Source organism: Macaca thibetana, chromosome 1, assembly GCF_024542745.1.
Source record: "Macaca thibetana thibetana isolate TM-01 chromosome 1, ASM2454274v1, whole genome shotgun sequence".
NCBI classification, from domain to species: domain Eukaryota; kingdom Metazoa; phylum Chordata; class Mammalia; order Primates; family Cercopithecidae; genus Macaca; species Macaca thibetana.
The window spans coordinates 126048692-126072102 of record NC_065578.1 but is presented as its reverse complement, the minus strand read 5'-3'; the positions used below and the strand labels follow the sequence as shown (position 1 = coordinate 126072102).

The 23411-nt window shown below is 43.4% G+C and overlaps 1 protein-coding gene across 48 annotated transcripts in view; it reads right to left on the bottom strand.

Moving 5' to 3' along the window:
* S100A1 (S100 calcium binding protein A1) overlaps window positions 1-23411 on the bottom strand; it is a 1186348-nt gene that overhangs the window by 36430 nt on the left and 1126507 nt on the right. The gene's annotated exons all lie outside the window — the stretch shown is intronic.

The window sequence follows — 23411 nt, the reverse complement described above, 5'->3', positions numbered from 1 at the left end:
TGAGAGTGGAGTTGAGGAGGAAAATGACTTTCCAGATAGAGGGACCATCATGGGCACAGGCCCTATGGCATGATGAGTTTGTAACTGAGAGAGAGAGCAGGCATGGCTGAAGCTCAAGAGCAAGAAGGAGGGAGGTACCAGGTAAGGCTGGAGAAGCAGGCAGGGCCTTGGGGGACACAAAAACCACAGAATGGTTTTTCTAGTGATGTGTGTGTGTGTGTGTGTGTGTGCTTGTGCATGTGACATGGATTTGCATTTTGGAAAATTTCACTCAGTCTTCAGTACGGAAAAGATCAAGAGGGGCAGAATAGATGCAGGAGGACCAGCTAAGAGGCAAAAAATAACATCTAATATTTATTGAGTACTTACTTTATACCAAGTGCTATTCTGAGTATTTTGCATGTATTAACTCCCTAATCCTTATGACCTTATGAAGTAAAGGCTTCCATTATTTTCATTTTACAGATGAGGAAACCAAGGTGCAGAAAAGTTACATAAGTTGTTGGAGATCATAGAAATGATAAATGGTTGAACCCAGACGCTCTGATTTCAGAGCTTCTGCCCTTCACTGCAATTGTCTCCTGAGCACTCGGGTGGTGATAATGACTCATGCGTCATGCATTCAATCAACATGTACTTATGCTGTGGTCACTATGTGCCAGGCACTGTTCTATTTTTCATTTTTTGTTTTTTGACGCAGAGTCTCACTCTGTTGCCCAGGCTGGAGTGCAGTGGCGTGATCTTTGCTCACTACAACCTCTGCCTCCTGGGTTCAAGCGATTTTCCTGCCTCAGCCTCCTGAGTAGCTGGGATTGATTACAGGCACCCACCACCATGCCCGGTTAATTTTTATATTTTTAGTAGAGATGGTGTTTCATCATGTTGACCAGGCACCTGATCTCAGATGATCCACCCACCTTGCCTTCACAAAGAGATGGGATTAGCCACCCAGTCCAGTTGTGAGCCACCGTGCTCAGCTTTTTTTTTTTTTTTTTTTTTTTTCTGAGACAGAGTCTTTCTTTGTAACCCAGGCTGGAGTGTAGTGGCACAATTACAGCTCACTGAAGTCTCAACTTCTCAGATTAGGTGATCCTCAACTTCTCAGATTCAGGTGATCCTCCCACCTCAGCCTCTTGAGTAGCTGGGACTACAGGCGTGCCGCTACCACACCTGGCTAATTTTTAATTTTTATTTTTTTGTAGAGACAGGGTTTTGCCATGTTTCCCAGGCTGGTCTTGAACTCCTGGGCTCAAGTGATCTGCCCATCTCGGCCTCCCAAAGTGCTGGGACTACAGGCATGGGACACCACTCCCAGCCTCAGGCACTGTTCTGTCTCTGCCATCACAGAACTCATAGTCCACTCAGGTGGAGATATACAATCAGTAAGCAGACAAGGAAATCGTATGGCATATGGAGAAAAACAAAGCAGGAAAGAGAACAGTGAGTCCTGAGGAATGGGGCTGATGGAGAGATGTAACAATGGGATGGATTTGGGAGAAATGTAAGGGGTAAAAAAGTCAGGCCTTGATTATGAACTGAATCTGATGGACCAGAGAGAGGAAGGTGTCCAGGCAACTCCCACATATCTGGTTTGTGCAGCCAGAATGGTAGTGTCATTCATTGATATGGGCAATACTGGAAGAGGCCCAGAACCCTTTTTCAGAGTGGGTGGGGAAGGAGGACATGTGGACACTGCAAGTTTAGTTTCAGACATCCCTTTGGGGTAGTGATGTGGTGATGACAAAATGGTAGTTGAGGGGTGCACAGCAGGCGCGGTGGCTCTTGCCTGTAATCCCAGCACTTTGAGAGGCTGAGGCAGGTGAATCACTTGAGGCTAGGAGTTCGAAACCAGCCTGGGCAACATGGTGAAACCACATCTCTACTAAGCATGCACCAGTAATCCCAGCTACTTGGAAGGTTGAGGTGGGAAAATTGCTTGAACCCAGGAGGCAGAGGTTGCAGTGAGCCGAGATCACGCCACTGCACTCCAGCCTGGACGACAGAGTGAGACTCCATCTCAAAAAAAAAAAAAAAAGGATAGTTGGACATCCACATCTAGAGTTCATAGGGGAGGGCTGGATTGGCAATTTGGGAGCCAGAAACATTTAGATGGTAACTTAAGTGTTGGGCATGGATGAGCTTGCCCATGGCAAACATGGAGTGAGAAGAGGGTCTGTCGAAAAGGCACATCCAAATGCAAACTCCATATGCCCCCTTTGTCCTCAACCTGCTCTTCCCGCTCTGGTTCACTGGCAGCTCTGTTCTCAGCATGGAGCCGTTCATTGTTTCTTTCTATATTTCGCATCCCACATCTTGTCTGTTTTGAAATCCTGCTAGTTCCATCTTCAAAACACATCCAGAATTAATCCCTCTCTCCACTTCTACTGCTACCATATTGATCAGAATCATGCTTGTCTCTTACTTAGACATTCCAAGCATCTCCCCTTGTTCCTTTATAGGAACATACTAACCTTATATACTTATATAGCAGCCAGAATCGTTCTTTAAAAATGTGCTTCAGGCTGGGTGCAGTGGCTTGTGACTGTAATCCCAGCACTTTGGGAGGCCGAGGCAGATGGATCACTTGAGGTCAGGAGTTCAAGACCAGCTTGGCCAACATGGTGAAATCCCATCTCTACTAAAACAAAAAGTAGCCGGGTGTGGTGGCACATGCCTGTAATCCCAGCTACTTGGGAGGCTGAGGCAGGAGAATCGCTTGAACCTGGGAGGCGGAGGTTGTAATGAGCCGAGATCGTGCCACTGCACTCTAGCCTGGGCCACAGAGCAAGACTCCGTCTTGCAAAAAGAAAGTTATGAAAGTAGACCATAATAAATGTTATTTATCAAAAAAGTACAATTTGAATTATTTTACTTGTAGTTAACCAAAGGGAAAATGAACAAAATATTGAACTCAGGTAATTTTTTTTTTTTTTTGAGATGGAGTGTGTTGCTTAGGCTGGAGTGCAGTGGCCCGATCTTGGCTCACTACAATCTCTGCCTTCCGGGTTCAAGCAATCCTCTTGCCTCAGCCTCCTCAGTAGCTGGGATTATAGGTGTCTGCCACCATGCCCAGCTAATTTTTTTTTTTTTTTTTTTTTTTTTTTTTTTTGAGACGGAGTCTCGCTCTGTCACCCAGGCTGGAGTGCAGTGGCCGGATCTCAGCTCACTGCAAGCTCCGCCTTCCGGGTTTACGCCATTCTCCTGCCTCAGCCTCCCGAGTAGCTGGGACTACAGGCGCCCGCCACCTCGCCCGGCTAGTTTTTTGTATTTTTTAGTAGAGACGGGGTTTCACCGTGTTAACCAGGATGGTCTCGATCTCCTGACCTCGTGATCCGCCTGTCTCGGCCTCCCAAAGTGCTGGGATTACAGGCTTGAGCCACCGCGCCCGGCCCAAATTTTTAAAAATACTTTTAGTAGAGACAGGATTTCACCATGTTGGCCAGGCTGGTCTCAAACTCCTGAGCTCAGGTGATCTGCTCACCTCGGCCTCCCAAAGTGCTGGGATTACAGGCGTGAGCCACTGTGCCCGGCCCTCGCCACAGGTTTTCATTTTAGACAGTGACTTATGAATTCTTCCAGGGGGATGAGGAAAATAAGACGTCTACACTTCCATTTCCCGTACCCCAGTGTAGCACTATCTGAGAGTTATATTATGTATACAGTATTTACATTTTGCCTTGTAACCGTGATTTCCATGTGAGTTTAGCCTCAGTTCTCTGAATGCGATGCTCACAGACAGAGCGCTTAGCTTGGCTTCTTAATTCCTGCATCCTTAATGTGATTTATTATTTGGTTGGTTGGATTTCAAAGGGCCCTTGTTTTATGTATTCTCTGAGTTCTTTCAACTTGAGTCTTTTGCTGCTTGGCAGGGAATACAATTATTGGGTCTCTCTTTCTCTCTGAGCCCTGTGACCATTGCTCTACTGTTTGCTGACATTGTGTGTTTCATGGGAAAATCGCAGGGGAACTGGTCTCTCCTCCCTGATCCACAGCTTGCTTTCTGTTCATGGATGCTCTTCCTTTTTAAAGATTCTTTTTCTTTTCCTATTGTTCTAACGATGAAGTATTTCAAAGGTACAGAAAAGTACAGAATATAACACAATATCTAATCATAAGCTTTGTTGAATTTGGACATTTTTCTATATTTGCGTTAGATTGCTTTAAATAAATAACTAAAACTTACAGATCCAGTTAAAGACCTCTGTGTACACTTCCATATTGTACTTGCGCTTTCCACAGCTGTAGTCACTATCCTGAATTGTGTATTTATGATCCCCTTGATTGAAACATTTTTTGATCACATGTTACAAATTTCTAAACAGTATATTATTATTATTATTATTATTATTATTTTTGAGATGGAGTCTTGTTCTGTTGCCCAGGCTGGAGTGCAGTGGCACAATCTCGGCTCACTTCAACCTCCGCCTCCCAAGTTCAAGTGATTCTCATGCCTCAGTCTCCCAAGTAGCTGGGATTACAGGCGTGTGCCACCACGCCCAGCTAATTTTTAAACAATATATTATTTAGTATTGCACGTTTTTGTACTTTACATAAATGGTATCATAACGTATAAATTCTTCTGCAACTTCCTCTCTTGTTTAAAATAAGATATTTTATTTATTTATTTATTTGAGACGGCGTTTCACTCTTGTTGCCTAGGCTGGAGTGCAATGGCATGATCTTGGCTCACTGCAACCTCTGCCTCCAGGGTTCAAGCGATTCTCCTGCCTCAGCCTCCCGAGTAGCTGGGATTACAGGCATGCACCACCATGCCCGGCTAATTTTGTATTTTTAGTAGAGACTGGGTTTCTCCATGTTGGTTAGGCTGGTCTTGAACTCCCGACCTCAGGTGATCCACCCACCTTGGCCTCCCAAAGTTCTGGGATTACAGGTGTGAGCCACCGCACCTGGCTAAAATAAGAGATTTATTTTAAGATTTATATTGATGGAGTTCATTCATTTTCACTACTCTATCATATTTCATTGTATGAAAGTACCTTATTTATCTATATAGTCCTATTGATGGACATTGGGCTGTTTTTAGTTTTTTGAGGTGATTTATTTTAAAACTCTTTTATTATCTATTTTTATTTGTTTGTTTGAGACGCACTCTCACCCTGTTGCCCAGGCTGGAGTGCAATGGCTTGATCTCGGCTCACTGCCACCTCCGCCTCCCGGGTTCAAGAGATTCTCCTGTCTCAGCCTCCTGAGTTACTGGGATTACTGGCGTGTAGAGACTGGGTTTCTCCATGTTAGCCAGGCTGGTCTCAAACTTCTGACCTCAGGTAATCTGCCAGCCTCGGCCTCCCAAAGTGCTGGGATTACAGGTGTGAGACACCGTGCCTGGCCTTTTTTTTTTTTTTCTTTAAAGACAGCATCTTGCTCTGTTGCCCAGGCTGGAGTGCAATGGCACAATCATAGCTCACTGAAGCCTCAAACTCCTGGGCTCAAGCGATCCTCCTGCTTCAGCTTCCCAAGTGCTGGGATTATAGGTGTGAGCCAACACATCTGGCCTTAATCTGATAATAGTGAGTCTCTGAAATTTTTCATGGCTTTTTTTTGTAGCATCCAACATATTCAATATTACCTGATACATACATGCTAGAAAAGAATATGTATTTTCTCTTTGTTGGGTGTGAAATTCTGTATACACCAATAGCTTATATATTTTTTTGTTGTTGTTGAGGTGGAGTCTTGCCCTGTCGCCCAGGCTGGAGTGCAGTGTCATGATCTCAGCTCACTGCAACCTCTGCCTCCCGGGTTCAAGTGATCCTCCTGCCTCAGCCTCCCTAGTAGCTGGGACTATAGGTGCCTGCCACCACCCCCAACTGATTTTTGTATTTTTAGTTGAGATGGGGTTTTGCCATGTTGGCCAGGCTGGTCTCGAACTCCTGACCTCAGGTGATCCATCCATCTTGGACTTCCAAAGTTCTGGGATTACAGGATTGAGCCACCACGCCCAGCCCAATAGCTTGAATTTGCCAATGATATTATACAGCTATTTTATATCTTTGCTTATTTTTGTCTCCTTGATCAACCAGTTTCAGAGAAGGGTGTGTAAAAAATCTCTAACCATAATTAATCTATTTCTTCCAAAAAACATTTTTTCTTTTTAATTTTTAATTTATTATTATTATTTTTTAACAGAGATGAGGTCCCACTATTCTGCCCAGGCTGGTCTTGGAACTCCTGGGCTCAAGCAATTCTCCCACCTCGGCCTCTCTAAATGGTGGGATTATAGGCATGAGTCACCACACCCAGCCTCAGAAATTTTATCAGTTGTTGTTTTATATATTTTGAGGCTATATGAGTAGGCTTTTATGTTCCCGGTGTTTGTATTTTCTTGTATTACATCCTTCTTTGTCTTTTACATTTTTCCTCTTATATCCTCTTTTGTCAAATATTAAAATTACTTCCCTGATTTTTTCTGGTTCATATTTGCTTCATGTATTTTCTTCCTTTTGTTTACTTCTTCTATTCTCTTGTTTAAATATTTGAAAAAATTGTTTTAAATTTCTATTTATTTATTTATTTTTTTAGACAGAGTTTCACTCTTGTTGCCCAGGCTGGAGTGCAATGGCGTGATCTCGGCTCACTGCAACCTCTGCCTCCCGGGTTCAAGCAATTCTGCTGCCTCAGCCTCCTGAGTAGCTGGGATTACAGGCATATGCTATCATGCCCGGCTAATTTTTCTGTATTTTTAGTAGAGATGGGGTTTCTCCATGTTGGTCAGGCTGGTCTCGAACTCCAGATCTCAGGTGATCTGCCCGCCTCGGCGTCCCAAAGTGCTGCGATTATAGGCATTAGCCACTGTGACCAGCCCTTGATAAAGTTTTTTATTTTCAGTGTTTCTCTTGTATGCAACGTATTGCTGAACCTTAAAAAAGAAACTCAACCCAGGAACCTTTGCCTTTTAAGAAGTGTGTTTACTTTATCCACCTTTATTACAATTACTATATTAGGACTTATTCTGTCATTTAATTTTATATTTTTTCATGTACCGTGCCTTCTTTGTTGTTTCTTTCCCCACCTTTATTACTTTCCATCAGATAGAGCCAACATTCTTCTCATGTTTTGAAAACTATACATTCTATTTTCTTGTTAAGGTAGTTGCTTTGACTTTATGCTACTTCATTGGGTAATTTTTAATTATTTATATTCTCCCTAATAATAAAGTACCTTTCACACCCTCCTATCCCGTTAGTCTTGTCTTTCCTTCTTCTTTTCTTTCTTTCTCATTTTCTTTCTTTCTTTCTCTCTTTCTCTGTCTCTTTCTTTTTCTTTTTTTTTTTTTTGAGATGGAAACTTACATTGTCTCCCAGGCTGAAGTGCAGTGGTGCAATCTTGGCTCACTGTAACCTCCACCTCCTGGGTTCAAGCAATTCTGCCTCAGCCTCCTGAGTAGCTGGGATTACAGGTGTGTGACACCATGCTTGACTAATTTTTGCATTTTTAGTAGAGATGGGGTTTCACCATGCTGGCCATGGTTGGCCAGGCTGGTCTCGAACTCCTGACCTCAGGTGATCCGTCTGCCTCGGCCTTCCTAAGTGCTGGGATTACAGGCATGAGCCACCGCACCAGGTCCCTTCTGCTTATTTTCATCGTATTCATAGTATCTAGAATTCAGGTTATTTTTCTTTGGTGTAAGTTCCCAACCAATGGCCTTGTCCTTTGATTGCTTTTCCTCAGGCTGATGATAAAAGTTCTCTGTGAAGGTCCTTTTGCTTCGGCTCATCTATGGGACAGAATCCAGCTGCAAATACCTGCCACACTAACTAGAGACTCTACTCTCCAACCAATCATTCCATTCTGATTATCTCTTTCTGTCTCCTCCACCTCTTCTTTCTCTCTCTTCCCCCTTTAGCTTTTGTTGATATTTGATTTTATGATGTCATTTAACCACATTTAGTTCCTATATTGCAGGCGTCATTCTATCCTTTTGAACTTATTTCTCTTATTTGAATAATTTAAGAATTTTAAATGTAGGTCTTTGTGTGACAAACATTCTGAGGCTTTTGTAATGTGAGAATTTTTTTTTTTTTTGAGATAGAGTCTCGCTTTGTTGCCCAGGCTGGAGTGCAGTGGTGCGACCTTGGCTCACTGCAGCCTCTGCCTCCTGGGTTCAAGCAATTCTCTTGCCTCAGTCTCCTGAGTAGCTGGGACTACAGGCACACACCACCATGCCCAACTAACTTTTGTATTTTTAGTAGAGACAGGGTTTCATCATGTTGGCCAGGCTGGTCTGTAACTCCTGACCTCAGGTGATCCGCCCGCCTCGGCCTCTCAAAGTGCTGAGATTAGAGGCATGAACCGCCATACTTGGCCGATAATATTTTTATTATATTTCCAAATTTGAATGACTATTTGCCTACACAGAAATTTTCTCTTTCTTTCTCTCTCTCTCTCTTTCTTTCTGAGACAGAGTCTTGCTCTATCTCCCAGGCTGGAGTGCAATGGTGCAATTTGGCTCACTGCAACCTTTGCCTCCCAGGCTCAAGCAATTCTTGTGCCTCAGCCTCCTGAGTAGTTAGGATTACAGGAGCATGTCACCACGCCTGGCTAAGTTTTGTATTTTTAGTACAGATGGGGTTTCAATGTGTTGGCTAGGCTGGTCTGGACCTCGGGTGATCCTCCCACCTCAGCCTTCCAAAGTCCTGGGATTACCGGGGTGAGCCACTACACCCAGCCTAAAATTTCTTTCAATGCTTACAAACCTTACCACTTTCTTGTATTCAGTGTTTCTATTGAGAAGTCTGATGTTAATTTGATTCATGTTCCTGTGGGACAGTTCTCCAGGTGGCCTTGGCCTTATCCAGTTATCTCCCCTTTATCACTTGAAGCGCTCAGGAATAACTGTAGGATGTGCTGAGATACAACATCCCGAGATAAAGAGGGACTGGTGAACAGCCTGGGCCCCTTTCCAGTAACCCCTGGAAACAGGATGTCCTTCAACTCTTTAGCCAAGCATGTCACATTGCCCCAGGGGTGTAAATCCAGGGCAGGCTGCTTTTTTTGTTTTGTTTTTTGAGACAGGGTCTTGCTGTGTTGTCCAGCCTGGAGTGCAGTGGCATGATCATGGCTCATGCAGCCTTGAACTCCTGGGCTCAAGAAATCTGATCACTTAACCCCCCCCAAGGAGCTGGAGTTACAGGTGTGTTCCACCATGCCCAGCTGATTTCTTTTCTTTTCTCTTTTTTTTTTTTTTTTTTTTTTTGAGACAGAGTCTCACTCTGTTGCCCAGGCTGGAGTGCAGTGGCCTGATCTGTGCTCACTGCAACTTCTGTCTCCCATGTTCAAGCGATTCTCGTGCCTCAGCCTCCCAAGTAGCTGGGATTACTGGTGCCCACTACCACATTGAGCTACTTTTTTTGTATTTTCAGTAGAGATAGGGGTATCACCATGTTGGCCAGGCTGGTCTGAAACTCCTGACCTCGGGGTGATCCACCTGCCTTGGCCTGCCAAAGTGTTGGATTACAGGCATGAGCCACCGTGCCTGGCCTGTTTTTTATTTTCTAGAGATGGAGTCTCATTATATTCCCCAGGCTGGTCTCAAACTGCTGGCCTCAAGCAATCCTCCTGCCTCAGCTTCTTAAAGTGCTGGGATTACAGGTGTGAGCCACCGTGCCCAGCCTTAGGCTGCTTTTTGGGATCCCTCAGCTGAGATGCAAGTGGGGCACCTGTAACTGAGACTCCATCTGCCCTGGGCAGCTTTTCTTTTTCCTTTTTTTATTCTTTATCTAATCCAGTATGACTGGTAGTTCCTGGGCAGCTTTTCTGAGCCTTGGGGTACCAGCCTGCCGTGAATCTGAGGCTTCTGTTGTCCCCTGCTTTCAATCTGTAAGTAATAAACCTGCTTCATGTAATGTGTGTGTGTGTGTGTGTGTGTGTGCGCGCGCGTGTATTCTGTTTAACTTGACTCAGACAGGTTGAAACCAGTGCACAGTGGACCTACTTCTCAATTCCTTTGTAGGCAATCTATTGCTTTTGGAAATGTTTAGAGTTTTAATTGAATTTCATCTTCTTCCACTTCAATATAATGAGTCTAAATGTGTTTTTTCCTCAGTTACCCTATTTAGCATTCTATGAGCCCTTTCTATCTGAGACCTTTTTCTCTAATTCTCAGAAGCGTTTCCACGTTATTACTTCAATTATTTCCTCCTCTCTGTTTTTCTTTTTTTAATCCCCTCTCTGGGGAACCCTGTTATCCTGATATGAACACTCTACTTCTATTCTCCATAGCATTTAGCTCTTTTAAAACTATTTTCTTTATTCTCTACTTCTGCCTTCTGGAAGAGTTTCTCAGTCTGATCATTTAGCTCATCCATTTATTCTCCAGTTGTAGCCATCTTTTATTTTTCCCAATTATTATGCTCTTTATTTTATTTTATTATTATTTTTTTTGAGATGAATTCTCACTCTGTCACCCAGGCTGGAGTGCAGTGGCACGATCTTGGCCCATTGCAACCTCTCCTGGGTTCAAGCATTTCTCCTGCCTCAGCCTCCTGAGTAGCTGGGACTACAAGTGCACACCACCACACCCAGCTAATTTTTGTATTCTTAGTAGAGGTGGGGTTTCACAATGTTGGCCAGGATTGTCTCGATCTCCTGACCTCGTGATCTGCCCGCCTGGGCCTCCCACAGTGCTGGGATTACAGGCGAGAGCCACCCCGCCCGGCCAGTTCTCTTTTTTATGACTTCTTGTTTTTATTTCTACCACTAATCTCTCCTTTATCTTTTTGAGGATATTTATTACCTTAATTTAACTTTTTGGTCCACCAATTTCAATAACTTTGCTTCAAATGGTTCGTGTTGGTCTTTTTTGGGGGTATTTTGTTACAGTTTCTGTACATCTCAGGTTCTGGTGATTTTGGCTTGTGAGCCTGGGTTTCCTGGGCTGGAGTGGGGGTTGTTCTCAGCTACTGCATGGGAGGTATTGGGGAGAATCCTCAGTGTGGACAGCCAAAGGCACCGGAGAACTAGTGTCACCATTTTGTTTGCTGTCATTCCACCGGGCAACATCCTGGATGGGAATTTGCCTTTAAGCTTTAATTTAAAAAGCAGCTCTGGGAAAAGGCAGTCTCCCTGGATTTAAACCTCCAGCTCTGTGGACTTGCAGTGAGAGGAAGCTTGTTGCCTCAGGTCAGCCCCTGACTTACTTGCATCAGCTTTTTATCCTGATAGGCCTTGTGCATTGCCCTGCTTGTTTCTTCTATGGAGGCAATTGTATCATATCTTTGTTTTTTCCAATCCTTAGACCTTAAAAAAATGTTTTCCTTAGTGTAATGGTCAGAACCTTCAAATTAATGTTGAATAAAGTGATAATAGCAAGAATCCTTTCTTTGTGTTTGACTTTAACAGGAACACTTTCAAAGCATTTACTGTTCATTCATTTACTGTTAAGAATAAGATTGCGGCCGGGCGCGGTGGCTCAAGCCTGTAATCCCAGCACTTTGGGAGGCCGAGGAGGGCGGATCACAAGGTCAGGAGATCGAGACCACAGTGAAACCCCGTCTCTACTAAAAATACAAAAAAAAAAATTAGCCGGGCGCGGTGGCGGGCGCCTGTAGTCCTAGCTACTCAGGAGGCTGAGGCAGGAGAATGGCGTGAGCCCAGGAGGCGGAGCTTGCAGTGAGCCGAGATCACGCCACTGCACTCCAGCCTGGGCAACAGCGTGAGACTCCGTCTCAAAAAAAAAAAAAAAAAAAAAAAAAAAAAAGAATAAGATTGCAGGCTGGGTGTGGTGGCTCACGGCTATCATTCCAGCACTTTGGGAAGCCAGGTAGGTGGATCCTTTGAGCTCAGGAGTTCAAGACCAGTGAGGGCAACATGGTGAAACCAAATTAAAAAAAAAAAAAAAGAGTAAGATTGCAGTAGGTTTTTGCTAGATGTCTTTTTTTTTTTTTTTTGCTAGATGGTCAAGATGTTCCTTTCTATTCCTAGATTATTAAGCATTATTATTATAAATGGGTATTAAATTTATTCTAGCATCATATGGTTTTAATTTTTAATCTCTTAATGTGGTGACTTACATTAATGTATTTTCTAATGTTAAAGTCATCCCTGCAATCATGGCATAAACCCAACTTAGTCATAATTTTTCTTAAGTATAATACTTGATTCCATTTATTAGCAGTTTATTTAGGATTTTGCATCTATAATCATAACTGAGATTGGCTCTCAATTTTCCTTTCTCATGCGATACATTTCTGGTGCTGGTATGTAGGATGATCTACTTGGTACATGGATTTGGCTGTATGTAATGGATACCAAAAACAGTGGTGATGTGAATGAGAGGCAAGTTTTTTTTTCTGTCCTGTATTATCTGGAGGTTGGTGGTCCAGGGCTGGTTTGGTGGTTCTGCTTAACCACCGCTAGTTCATACGGTCCAAATAGCTCATCTACTTTATAAGTGGCAGGGTGAAGAAAGGGCATGCCTCTGACTTTTGAGCATGAATCAAAAGTTGCATACACCGTTTCTACTTCTCTTGGCCAGAACTTAGTCATATGGCTACACCCAGCAGCAAGGAAGTGTGACCTTTATTTGAATTTAAAAGCAAAGCTTCTTTTGCTGTAAAAGACAAGGGGAGAATAGGTAATAGGACAACTAACAGTCTCTACCATAAAGGTTATTTTATATCTGCCATATAAAGTCAGTTGGGCAGTATTTCCTTTTTCTATTTTCTGGAAATTTAAGTTTGTATGAGATTTCTTTTTTCTTATTTGGTAAACTTGTCTATGAAAACCATCAATTTTATCTTTGTTAGGTAGATTTATACTACTAATCAATTTCTTTAATGATTATAGGTCTTCAGATTTTCTCCTTCTTAGTCAATGTTGGTCAGTTTTACATATATAATTTACATATATATAAAATTTTCATATATATATAATTTTTTTTTCCTGCAAAGTTGCCTATTTTATCTAATTTAAAAAATGTCAACCTCAGCTTTAGCTGGGGGAATCCTGGTTAATCTGGTTTAAGAGTATAAGTCTTCAAAGTAATTTTGCTTTTGCTTTTCCCAAGTGCCCCAAGGCCAAAATCAGTTTAGCATTACTTTTTATGCTGATTTCTTGGCTTGGGGGTTTTCTGAACCATGCCAGCCATGTAAACTAAAATCCCAAATCTGCATGAAGACAGGCCCAAGGTTAAAATTTTTCTAAGAAAACTTCCTCCATCCAAAGCCCAGGCGAAGACAAACAAGCTTCCTTGAAATCTCATTTTGTTCATGAGAGGTTTTTCTTTCAGACCATTCTTTCAAGGTCTTTGGGGGACCTTGCTTCATGTAAGGTGGCTTTCAGATTCCCAGATACTTGCAGATATGAGGTCCCATCTCTTCATGATTGGTCCTTGGAAACCAAAGCCCCTTGTATTCTGAGATTAGAAACCCTCCCTTCCCAAGAACAGCTGTAGCATTAACTCGCGCTTAATTGGTTTTTAGTTTCCCCTTCGCTTTGGGCCTAGAAGGGTTTTCTTTACTTTAATATGAACTTAGCTATGAAATAAAAAAAAAAAAAGCACTGTCATGTTTTAATCAGATAGATTCTATCGCAGAAGCCCCTGCTGAAAATTAAAAAAAAAAAAAAAAGAAAGAAAGAAAAGAAAAATAACTGATAGAAATGGAAGTCTAGCTATTTTTCCTTAATACAATAACTTCATCACAATATGTCTTGGCTTTGATAAGTCTGGATCATTTTCTTTTCTTAGGACATGATGTGCCTGACTGGGGACAGCGGCTCACACCTATAATCCCAGCACTTTGAGAGGTCAAGGTGGGTGGTGCACTTGAGCCCGGAATTCGAGGCCAGCCTGGGCAACATGATGAAACTCTGTCTCTACAAAAAAAATATACAAAAATTAGCCGGGCATGGTGGCTCACTCCTGTAATCCCAGCACTTTGGGAGGCCGAGGTGAGCGGATCACCTGAGGTCAGGAGTTTGAGACCAGCCTGGCCAACATGGTGAAACCCCAACTCTATTAAAAATACAAAAATTAGGTGGGCGTAGTGGTGCGTGCCTGTGATCCCAGCTACTTGGGAGGCTGAGGCAGAAGAATTGCTTGAACTGGGCAGGTGGAGATTGCCGTGAGCCGAGATCAAGCCACTGCACTCCAGCCTGGGTGACAGAGTGAGACTCTGTCTCAAAAAAAAAAAAAAAAAAAAAAAAAAAAAAATGACCTTCTCAGTTGTAGAAGCCAGGAAATAGAAAAAAGAAAAAAAAAAAAACCCTATGGCCTTCAACTTTGAAATGTTTTACTTTTCCCCTTTTATTTCTTTTCTAAAATCTGCCAATTTTCCCTTCTTCACCTTCTTTTGCTATATAATCTTTTCTCTGAAGCTTTGTATTTCATTTTAAAAATTATTTTTAAGGTGGGGTGCGGTGGCTCATGCCTGTAATCACAGCACTTTTGGAAGCTGAGGAGGAAGGATTGCTCAAATCTAGGAGTTTCTTAAAAAATTATTCTTTAAAGAAGAAGTCATGTTATATGAGTTTTTTTTTTTCCTTTAGATTATGAAGAAATATTTGTCAGAATTCTTCCTGAGTTTATTTGGGTATATTGATAGTTATACTTCATTTTTTGCTGCTTATGTTTCTTTCCTCCATTTATCTCTCTCTTATTTTTTTTAAAGACAGCGTCTTGCTCTGTGGCCCAGGCTGGAGTGCAGTGGTACAGTCATGGCTCCCTGCATCCTTGACCTCCCGAGCTCCAGCCATCCTCCTGCTTTGGTCTCCCAAAGTGCTGGGATTACAGGCATGAGCCACCGCACCTGCCCCATTTCTCTCATTTTTAAAAGAGCATTTAAAAGCAAAGTTCCCAAGTTAATTCCTTTCTAATTGTTATTCACTTTGAATGGGGCTAGTTATCAGCTGAAGGATGGTGTGGTAGAGTGGAGTGGAAGTGTAGTGGGCTTTCGTGGTACTTGGCAGTGGGGGATGGGGAACACATGTTTTCTTCATTTTTGGTTTTTGCCAGATGGGTTGCTTCACAGCAAAACTTTTCTTTTTCTTTCTTTCTTTCTTTTTTTTTTTTTTTTTTTTTTTTGAGACGGAGTCTGGCTCTGTTGCCCAGGCTGGAGTGCAGTGGCTGGATCTCAGCTCACTGCAAGCCCCGCCTCCCGGGTTCACGCCATTCTCCTGCCTCAGCCTCCCGAGTAGCTGGGAGTACAGGCGCCCGCCACCTCGCCCGGCTAATTTTTTTTGTATTTTAGTAGAGACGGGGTTTCACCGTGTTAGCCAGGATGGTCTCGATCTCCTGAACTCGTGATCCGCCCGTCTCGGCCTCCCAAAGTGCTGGGATTACAGGCTTGAGCCACCGCGCCCGGCCATCTTTTTTTTTTTTTTTTTTTTTTTTTTTTGAGACAGAGTCTCCCTCTGTCACCCAGATTTTAATTTGCATTTCTCTGATGATTAGTAATGTTGAGCATTTTTCATGGTTTTTGGTTGCTAGCATGTCGTCTTTTGAAAAATATCTGTCCGTGTCCTTTGCTCACTTTTTAATGAGCTGATTTTTTTCCTTAAGTTGTTTGAGTTCCTTGTAGATTCTGGATATTAGCTCTTTGTCAGATGCATAGGTTGCCAACATTTTCTTCCATTCTGTAGGTTGTCTGTTTACTCTGTTGATTATTTCTTTTGCTGTGAAGAAACGTTTTAGTTTAATTAAGTCCCATTTATCTTTTTTTGTTTTTGTTGCATTTGCTTTTGAGGACTTAGTCATAAATGCTAATTTAGGCCAATTTCCAGGAGAGTTTTTTCCTCGGTTTTCTTCAAAGATTTTTATAGTTTGAGATCTCACATTTAAGTCTTTAATCCATGTTGAGTTAATGTTTGTATACAGTGAGATATGTGGGTCTAGTTTCATTCTTCTGCCTGTGACTATCCAATTTTCTCAGAACCATTTATTCAATTGGGTGTCCTTTCCCTGGTGTATGTTTGTGTCAACTTTGTCAAAGATCAGTTGAGTAGCTATGTGGCTTTATTTCTGGGTTCTCTATTCTGTTCCTTTGATCTATGTATCTGTTTTTATACTAGTACCATGCTAATTTGGTTACTATAGTCTTGTAGTATAACTTGAAGTCAGGTAATATGATACCTCCAGCTTTATTCTTTTTACTTAGAATTGCTTTGGCCATTTGGGTTCTTTCTTAGTTCCATATGAATTATAGAATAGTTTTTTCAAATTCTGTGAAAAATGATGTTTGTAATTTGATAGGAACTGTGTTGAATATGTAGATTGCTTTGGGCAGTATGGTCATTTTAATGACATTGATCCTTCAAATCCATGAGCATGGGATGTCTTTTCATTTGTTTGTGTCATCTACAATTTTTTTTTTTTCTTGAGATGGAGTCTCACTCTGTTGCCCAGGCTGGAGTGCAGTGGCATGATCTCGGCTCACTGTAAGCTCTGCCTCCCAGGTTCATGCCATTCTCTTGCCTCAGCCGCCCTAGTAGCTGGGACTACAGGTGTCTGCCACCACGCTCGGCTAATTTTTTGTACTTTTTTTTTGTTTGTTTGTTTAGTAGAGATGGGGTCTCACCATGTTGGCCAGGATGGACAGCAAAACTTTCCTTTCTTTTTTTTCCAATCAGCTTCCCCAGGTTGAATCACAGCAAAACTTGGTGGAATGTGGTCTGACACTCTCTGTCTCCTCTCCTGCTTTATCCCAGTTCACCTCTGGTGGTGTTCCTGACAAGGCAATAAGAATGTCACGCCAGCACGGTTTCTTCTTAAGCTCCCCCTTCCTTGCTATCTTGGAGTGTCAAAGTCGGTCTCCTCAGGGAGACCTCTCCCTTAGCCTCTTCTCAACCTCAAATAGGTAGGTTCCTTTCACAGGGCTCTCCACCAAGGGCTTGGTGGCATGTTCTGCTGTCATTGAATGTCCTTGCTTAGCTCCCTGCAGAAATGCATTCGGCAGATGCCTTTTGTGATTTGTAGCTTAGGGTTGTATCAGTTTCATTAAACATGGCTTTTTACCCTTTTTCTATTTGTTGTCCCAAGGTGTTAATCTTTTTTTTTTTTTTTTTTTTTTTTTTTTTTTTTTGATTGTTCTGTGGCCGGATCTCAGTGATGTCCCGGGTTCAAGGCCTTGAAGAACTATAATCTAATCTGCCGATCCTTGATGTCGGCCTCCCAAAGTGGGGATTACAGGCTTCCACCGCGCCCGGCCGCTAAAGAATCATCTTTAAGACCTAAATCATCTTTAAGACCTAAATCAGATAATGTCATTCCATCATTTGAATGGAATGACATTCCACTGGCCTCTCGTTGGAGTTAGGAAAAAACCATAATTCCTTACATTGCCCTACAAGGCTCTGCATGATTTGACCCCTGCTCATCTCTCCAATTCCACCCTGTGCCATTCTCTCTCTATCTCTTTCCATCCATGCTCCAGCCACACTGGTCTTCTTTTACTTTCTTTATGTACCAAACTCTTTACCATCCCAGGGCCGCTGCCTGCAATGCTCATGGGCTCTGCTCCCTCATGGGTAACTCCTCATCCTTCAGTCTCAGATGAAAGCCTTCCTCCTTAGCAAGCCCCTTTCCTGACTGTACCCAGGTGGGTGCCGGGGGCCCCCCATGGTTCTCCATCATTACACCTATTTGTCTGTATTCATAGCATTTACTACTACTTGTAATTATATATTTTTCCTGTTTCTTCTCCCAGTTCATTATATGCTCCACCAGGGCAGGAAATATGTCTGTTTTATTCACCAATCTCTCTGCAGGGTCTATCTAGTCTAATGTCAGTTCTTAATAAAAATTTGTCAAGTACATGAATAGAGAATAAATTAGAGAGTTTTATCCTTGAGAGCCGTGTTGAAGAGTTTAAATGATGTGATGGTCCGTGAAGAGACCCAAAAGGTTTTTGAGCAAGTGAGTGACAGAACTAAGAGCTATAATCACAATGGATGAAGAAGGGAGAGACTCGAGTCCAAGGAGAGGCTAGCCAGGATGTTGCCAAGAGGTGGCTGTCCCAGGACAGGCTGGTGTGAGGCAGTAGCTACAGGGACAGACAGAACGGGCTGGCCAGGTGAGCTTCCAAGGAAAACCCAGCAGCACTTGGTGTGTGCTCAGTGGCTGCTTGGCTGGATCTGGGTTTCTATAGAGCAAGGCAGAGATGATTCACATTGGGGCTTGGATGATGGGATGGAGCTGGGGTATGGGGGAGCAGTGAACTCACTGGCAGAGCCTGGGGTTGGAAGGGCGGAGCTGGTGGAGTGGAGATTCAAATGCTTTTTAGGAGCTGTGTAATCCAAGGGGTGTGGCCAGGCGTGGTGGTGAGTGCCTATAATCTTAGCTATTGTGTGCCAACGGAGGACTTGGGGGAGTTGGGGTGGGAGGATCACTTGAGCCCAGGAATTCAAGACCAGCCTGCGCAACACAGCAAGAGCCATCTCTATTAAAATAAATAAATAAACTGAGGGGTGGTGATGCTGTGAGAAAGAGGAAGAAAGAAAAAGGAGACAGAGGGAAGCAAGCAAGAGAGAAAAGCTTAGAGGACCAACGTTAGCTCCACCAGCTGGGGTAGAGGGAGGAAGAGGACCTGGGGAAGGGGCTGGAGAAGAAACTCTGGGTGAAGGAATGGCAGAATCAGGTGATTGAGGAGTGGTACTCTGCAGCCATGCCAATCTGAGTTCAAATCCCAGCTCTACACTTAATTCCTTGAGCTTCCATTTCCTGATCTATTAATCACAGACATTGCCCACATTATAGAATGGTTGAGAGGAGTAAATTAGATAATAAATGTACAGTACTTAGTGTAATGCCTACACAGTATAAACACTCAGCGAATTTTAGTTTCTTCATGCCTACCTGTCTGTCTGCCTTCTCTTTTCCCTTCTTCTTTTCTTTTTTATTCTTTTTTGAGGTAGGGTCTCCCTCTGTCACCCAGGCTGGAGTGCAGTGGTGTGATCTCGGCTCACTGCAACCTCTGCTCCCTGGGCTCAAGTGATCCTCCACCTCAGCCTCCTGTGTAGCTGGAACCACAGGTGCATACTATGAAGCCTGGCTAATCTTTGTGTTTTTTATGGAGATAGGGTTTCACTTTGTTGCCCAGGATGGTATTGAACTCCTGGGCTCAAGCAATCTGCTTGCACTAGCCTCCCAAAGTGTTTGGATTACAGGCATGAGCCCCTGCATCTGGCCCACCCGCCCTTCTTTCCCTCCCTCTCTTTCTTCCTTTCTTTCTTCTTTTCTTTTTCTTTCTTTCTTTCCCTTTCTTTCTTTCTTTCTCTCTCTTTCTTTCTTTCTTTCTTTCTTTCTTTCTTTCTTTCTTTCTTTCTTTCTTTCTTTCTTTCTTTCTTTCTTTCTTTCTTTCTTTCTTTCAGACGGAGTCTCGCTCTGTCGCCCAGGTTGGAGTGCAGTGGCCGGATCTCAGCTCACTGCAAGCTCCACCTCCCAGGTTTACGCCATTCTCCTGCCTCAGCCTCCTGAGTAGCTGGGACTACAGGCGCCCGCCACCTCGCCCGGCTAGTTTTTTGTATTTTTAGTAGAGACGGGGTTTCACCGTGTTAGCCAGGATGGTCTCGATCTCCTGACCTCGTGATCCGCCCGTCTCGGCCTCCCAAAGTGCTGGGATTACAGGCTTGAGCCACCGCGCCTGGCCTCTCTCTTTCTTTCTTTCTTTCTTTCTTTCTTTCTTTCTTTCTTTCTTTCTTTCTTTCTTTCTTTCTTTCTTTCTTTCTTTCTTTTTCTTTTTCTTTCTTTCTTCTTTCTTTCTTTTCTTTTCTTTTCTTTCTTTCTTTTTCTTTCTCTCTCTCTTTTCCTTCCTTCCTTCCTTCCTTCCTTCCTTCCTTCCTTCCTTCCTTCCTTCCTTCCTTCCTTCCTTCCTTCCTTCCTTCCTTCCCTCTCTCTCTCCCTCCCTCCCTTCCTCTTTCCTCTCTTCTTTTCTTTCTTTTTTTGACAGGGTCTTTTTCTGTTGCCCAGGCTGGAAAGCAGTGGTGCAATTATGGCTCACTGCATCCTTGATTTCTTGGACTCAAGTGATCCTCCTGACTCAGCCTCCTGAGTAGCTTGGACTATGGACATGAGCCACCATGCCCAGCTAATTTTTATATATAGATATCGTTTAAAAATTTTAATTTTCGGCCAGGCGCGGTGGCTCAAGCCTGTAATCCCAGCACTTTGGGAGGCCGAGACGGGCGGATCACGAGGTCAGGAGATCGAGACCATCCTGGTTAACATGGTGAAACCCCGTCTCTACTAAAAAAAAAAAAATACAAAAAACTAGCCGGGCGAGGTGGCGGGCGCCTGTAGTCCCAGCTACTCGGGAGGCTGAGGCAGGAGAATGGCGTGAACCCGGGAGGCGGAGCTTGCAGTGAGCTGAGATCCGGCCACTGCACTCCAGCCTGGGTGACAGCGCGAGACTCCGTCTCAAAAAAAAAAAAAAAAAAAAAAAAAAATTTAATTTTCATTTTTATATATAAAGGTGGGCTCTCACTATGTTGCCCAGGCTGGTCTGGAATTCCTAACTTCAAGCAATCCTCCTGCTTCGACCTCCCAAAGTGCTAAGATTACAGGTGTGCGCCTCTGCTCCTGACCTCTTCTTTCCTTCTTAGAAACAGATATTTATCTAGCCAGAAGCCAGAAGCTGGGCAGATTCAGAAGGTCATTCTTTATCACTTCACTGAAGGATGCTTTTGTTCTGAGAGACTAATTATTGTGCATCTTTATGACCGCAAAATAAACACAAACATTCCAGGAATTAGCTCAATTTCTTCCCAGAAGTAAAGTCCCTTTGAGAATCCAAATGCAAACCAGAGGCTGGTTGGTGAATGGAGAGCCCAGAGGTGGATGAGCTTAAAGGATTGCTTGAGTAAGCCTGGTTGATGATGTGTGTGTCTATCCCCCTGTAGGGAGCCAGTTTCTTATTTTGAAATGGGGGGAAGCATTGAACTGGATCAAGCAAGCTGTCATCAAAGTCCATTATTTTTGAAGCTAGACTTAGATGTTTTACCAATTATAATGAGAAAAATATGGCCATTTCCAAACTAGGAGAAATAATGTAGCAAATTAACAGATTATTCTCAACTTTAAGGTTTTCTTTACTATTTTTCCTTAAACTAACACCTGATACTTGCAGATGACAAAAAGTGGGCTCAAAGGATAAATAAATATTGATAGGGAAACCAGGAGTAGATCATGATCCCTGTATTTTAGTGGACGTGGGGTTTGGTCATGGTTCTATGTTGCTGATACATCAGATGGCCCCATCTTGGCCATGACACTGGCTCTAAGTATATGTCAGTTTTCTTCTTCTTCTCCTCCTCCTCCTCCTCCTCCTCCTTCTTCTTCCTCCTCTTCCTCTTCCTCTTCTCCTTCTCCTCCTCCTCCTCCTTCTTCTCCTTCTTCCTCTCCCCCTTCCCCTTCCCCTTCCCCTTTTCCTTCTCCTTCTCCTTCTTTTTTTTTGAGACGGAGTCTTGTTGTGTTGCCCAGGCTGGAGTGCAGTGGCATGATCTCTGCTCACTGCAACCTTCCTCTCCCGGGTTCAAGTGATTCTCTTGCCTCAGCCTCCCGAGTAGCTGGGATTACAGGAGTGCACCACCACGCCAGCCAATTTTTGTATTTTTAGTAGAGTTGGGATTTCACCATGTTGGCTAGACTAGTCTCAAACTCCCGACCTTGTGATCTACCCACTTAGCCTCCCAAAGTGCTGGGATTACAGGTGTGAGCCACCATGCCAGACTCATAGTTTCTTCTTCTATTGCTACATGTAACAACACTCACTGAGTCCTCCCTATACTTTACATACATACAAATGTGTTATCTCATTTGATATGTGAAGTGGGCAATAGTATTCCCATGTTACAGAAGAGGAAACTGATGCTCAGGAAAAGGTTAAGTAATGTTTGTAAGGTTACATGGTGAGTGTAGTAACTGAGGTAACTTGCTTTCTTTTTTTATAAGAGATCCTTGACCACACTGGCTAATCATAGCACCCCGTCTCCCTGGCAACAGAAATTGGCCCATGGCTAAGTACATGAGCCAAGCAGGGCCAATCAGGGCTCTTCTCTGGATTAACATATAGATAATTGGTTTACAAAGCTGGAGCAGTCTGTGGCTACGTTCCTCATTATTTGGAGAGGCTCTGCTATACTACACTAAGGGCGACACCCACATGCAAAAAGACACAAACAGCATGAGAGAAGAACGGATGGATGGATGGTGTTGAGTTCCTCATTCTGGTCCCCAGGGCAGTGGTTTATTGATCCTGTGAATTATCACAGTGACCTTAATGCGATGTGACACAATACACTACCTTTTTACTTTGGTGAGTTTGAATTAAACTTCTGTCTCTTTTAGCTGAAAGACCTTGATTGACAGAATTAGAATATGGTGGAGTCAAGATTCAAATCCAGAATCCAAAGTCTTAATTCCTTTGCAATAACCCCATTTCCTAGTATTACACATTGATCTCCAAAAACGTCTTTCTTTAAACCACTTCCTCATGAGCAACACACTATAATATTAAAAATCACCGCTTACTCTCCTGAGTCACCTTTCTTTTTCTGAAGCTGCCCTTAGTCCCTTTCTAAGATTTAGAAAGTAATTTGATTTATCAGAACACAGAATGCATCTCTCAGGTTGGGTGTTTCTGGGAAGATTGTGAATCACCCTGATTTATGTTGATGCCTGTTAGCACCAGTTTCGGTTTTACCAAGTGACATTGTTCCTTCTTGGTCCTCTATGCTGGCAAATAGTGGAACTTGGCTTCAGACTCAAGCCTGCCTTATACTCAGGCCTATGCCCTTGCCAGGACAGCAGCGGCCTCTGGCTGTGGGAGACCACGAGGGGCTAGCAGGCCAGGGTGGAAATATCCCGCATTCTTGAGCCAGGTGTCAGGCGTCAGAATTCAGGAACTATGATACGCTGACATTATTATCATTCTTGTTTTGTATAGCCCACTCTGTTGACCAGGCTAGTTTCACACTTGGCCTCGAGCAGTTCTCCTGCTTCAGCTTTCTAGTGCTGGGATTACAGGCATGAGCCACCATGCTCATCCTGATACACTGACTTTATGTAAGGAGTTGTATATTGGGGAGGCAAGTCTCAGCGGGACCTGAGGCCCAGCAGGAACTAGTACAGAGTGGCTGGCTCTTTCTGGCCTGCTTTCGTTAGGGCACGAATGATGGTGGAGGTGGCGGGAGGTTGGGGGCACAAGGAGTAGTTTCTTTCTGACCAGATCCCCCTGAGGAATGGCCCTGGGTAACAGTGTAGACAAAAACAGAGTGGCCAAGGCGGAGGCCTGAGTATTAGGGTTTTTGAGGGTGCTAATTGTTCACATCTTTTCTTTTCTTTTTTTTTTTTTTGAGACGGAGTCTTGCTCTGTCGCCCAGGCTGGAGTGCAGTGGCCAGATCTCAGCTCACTGCAAGCTCCGCCTCCCGGGTTCAGGCCATTCTCCTGCCTCAGCCTCCC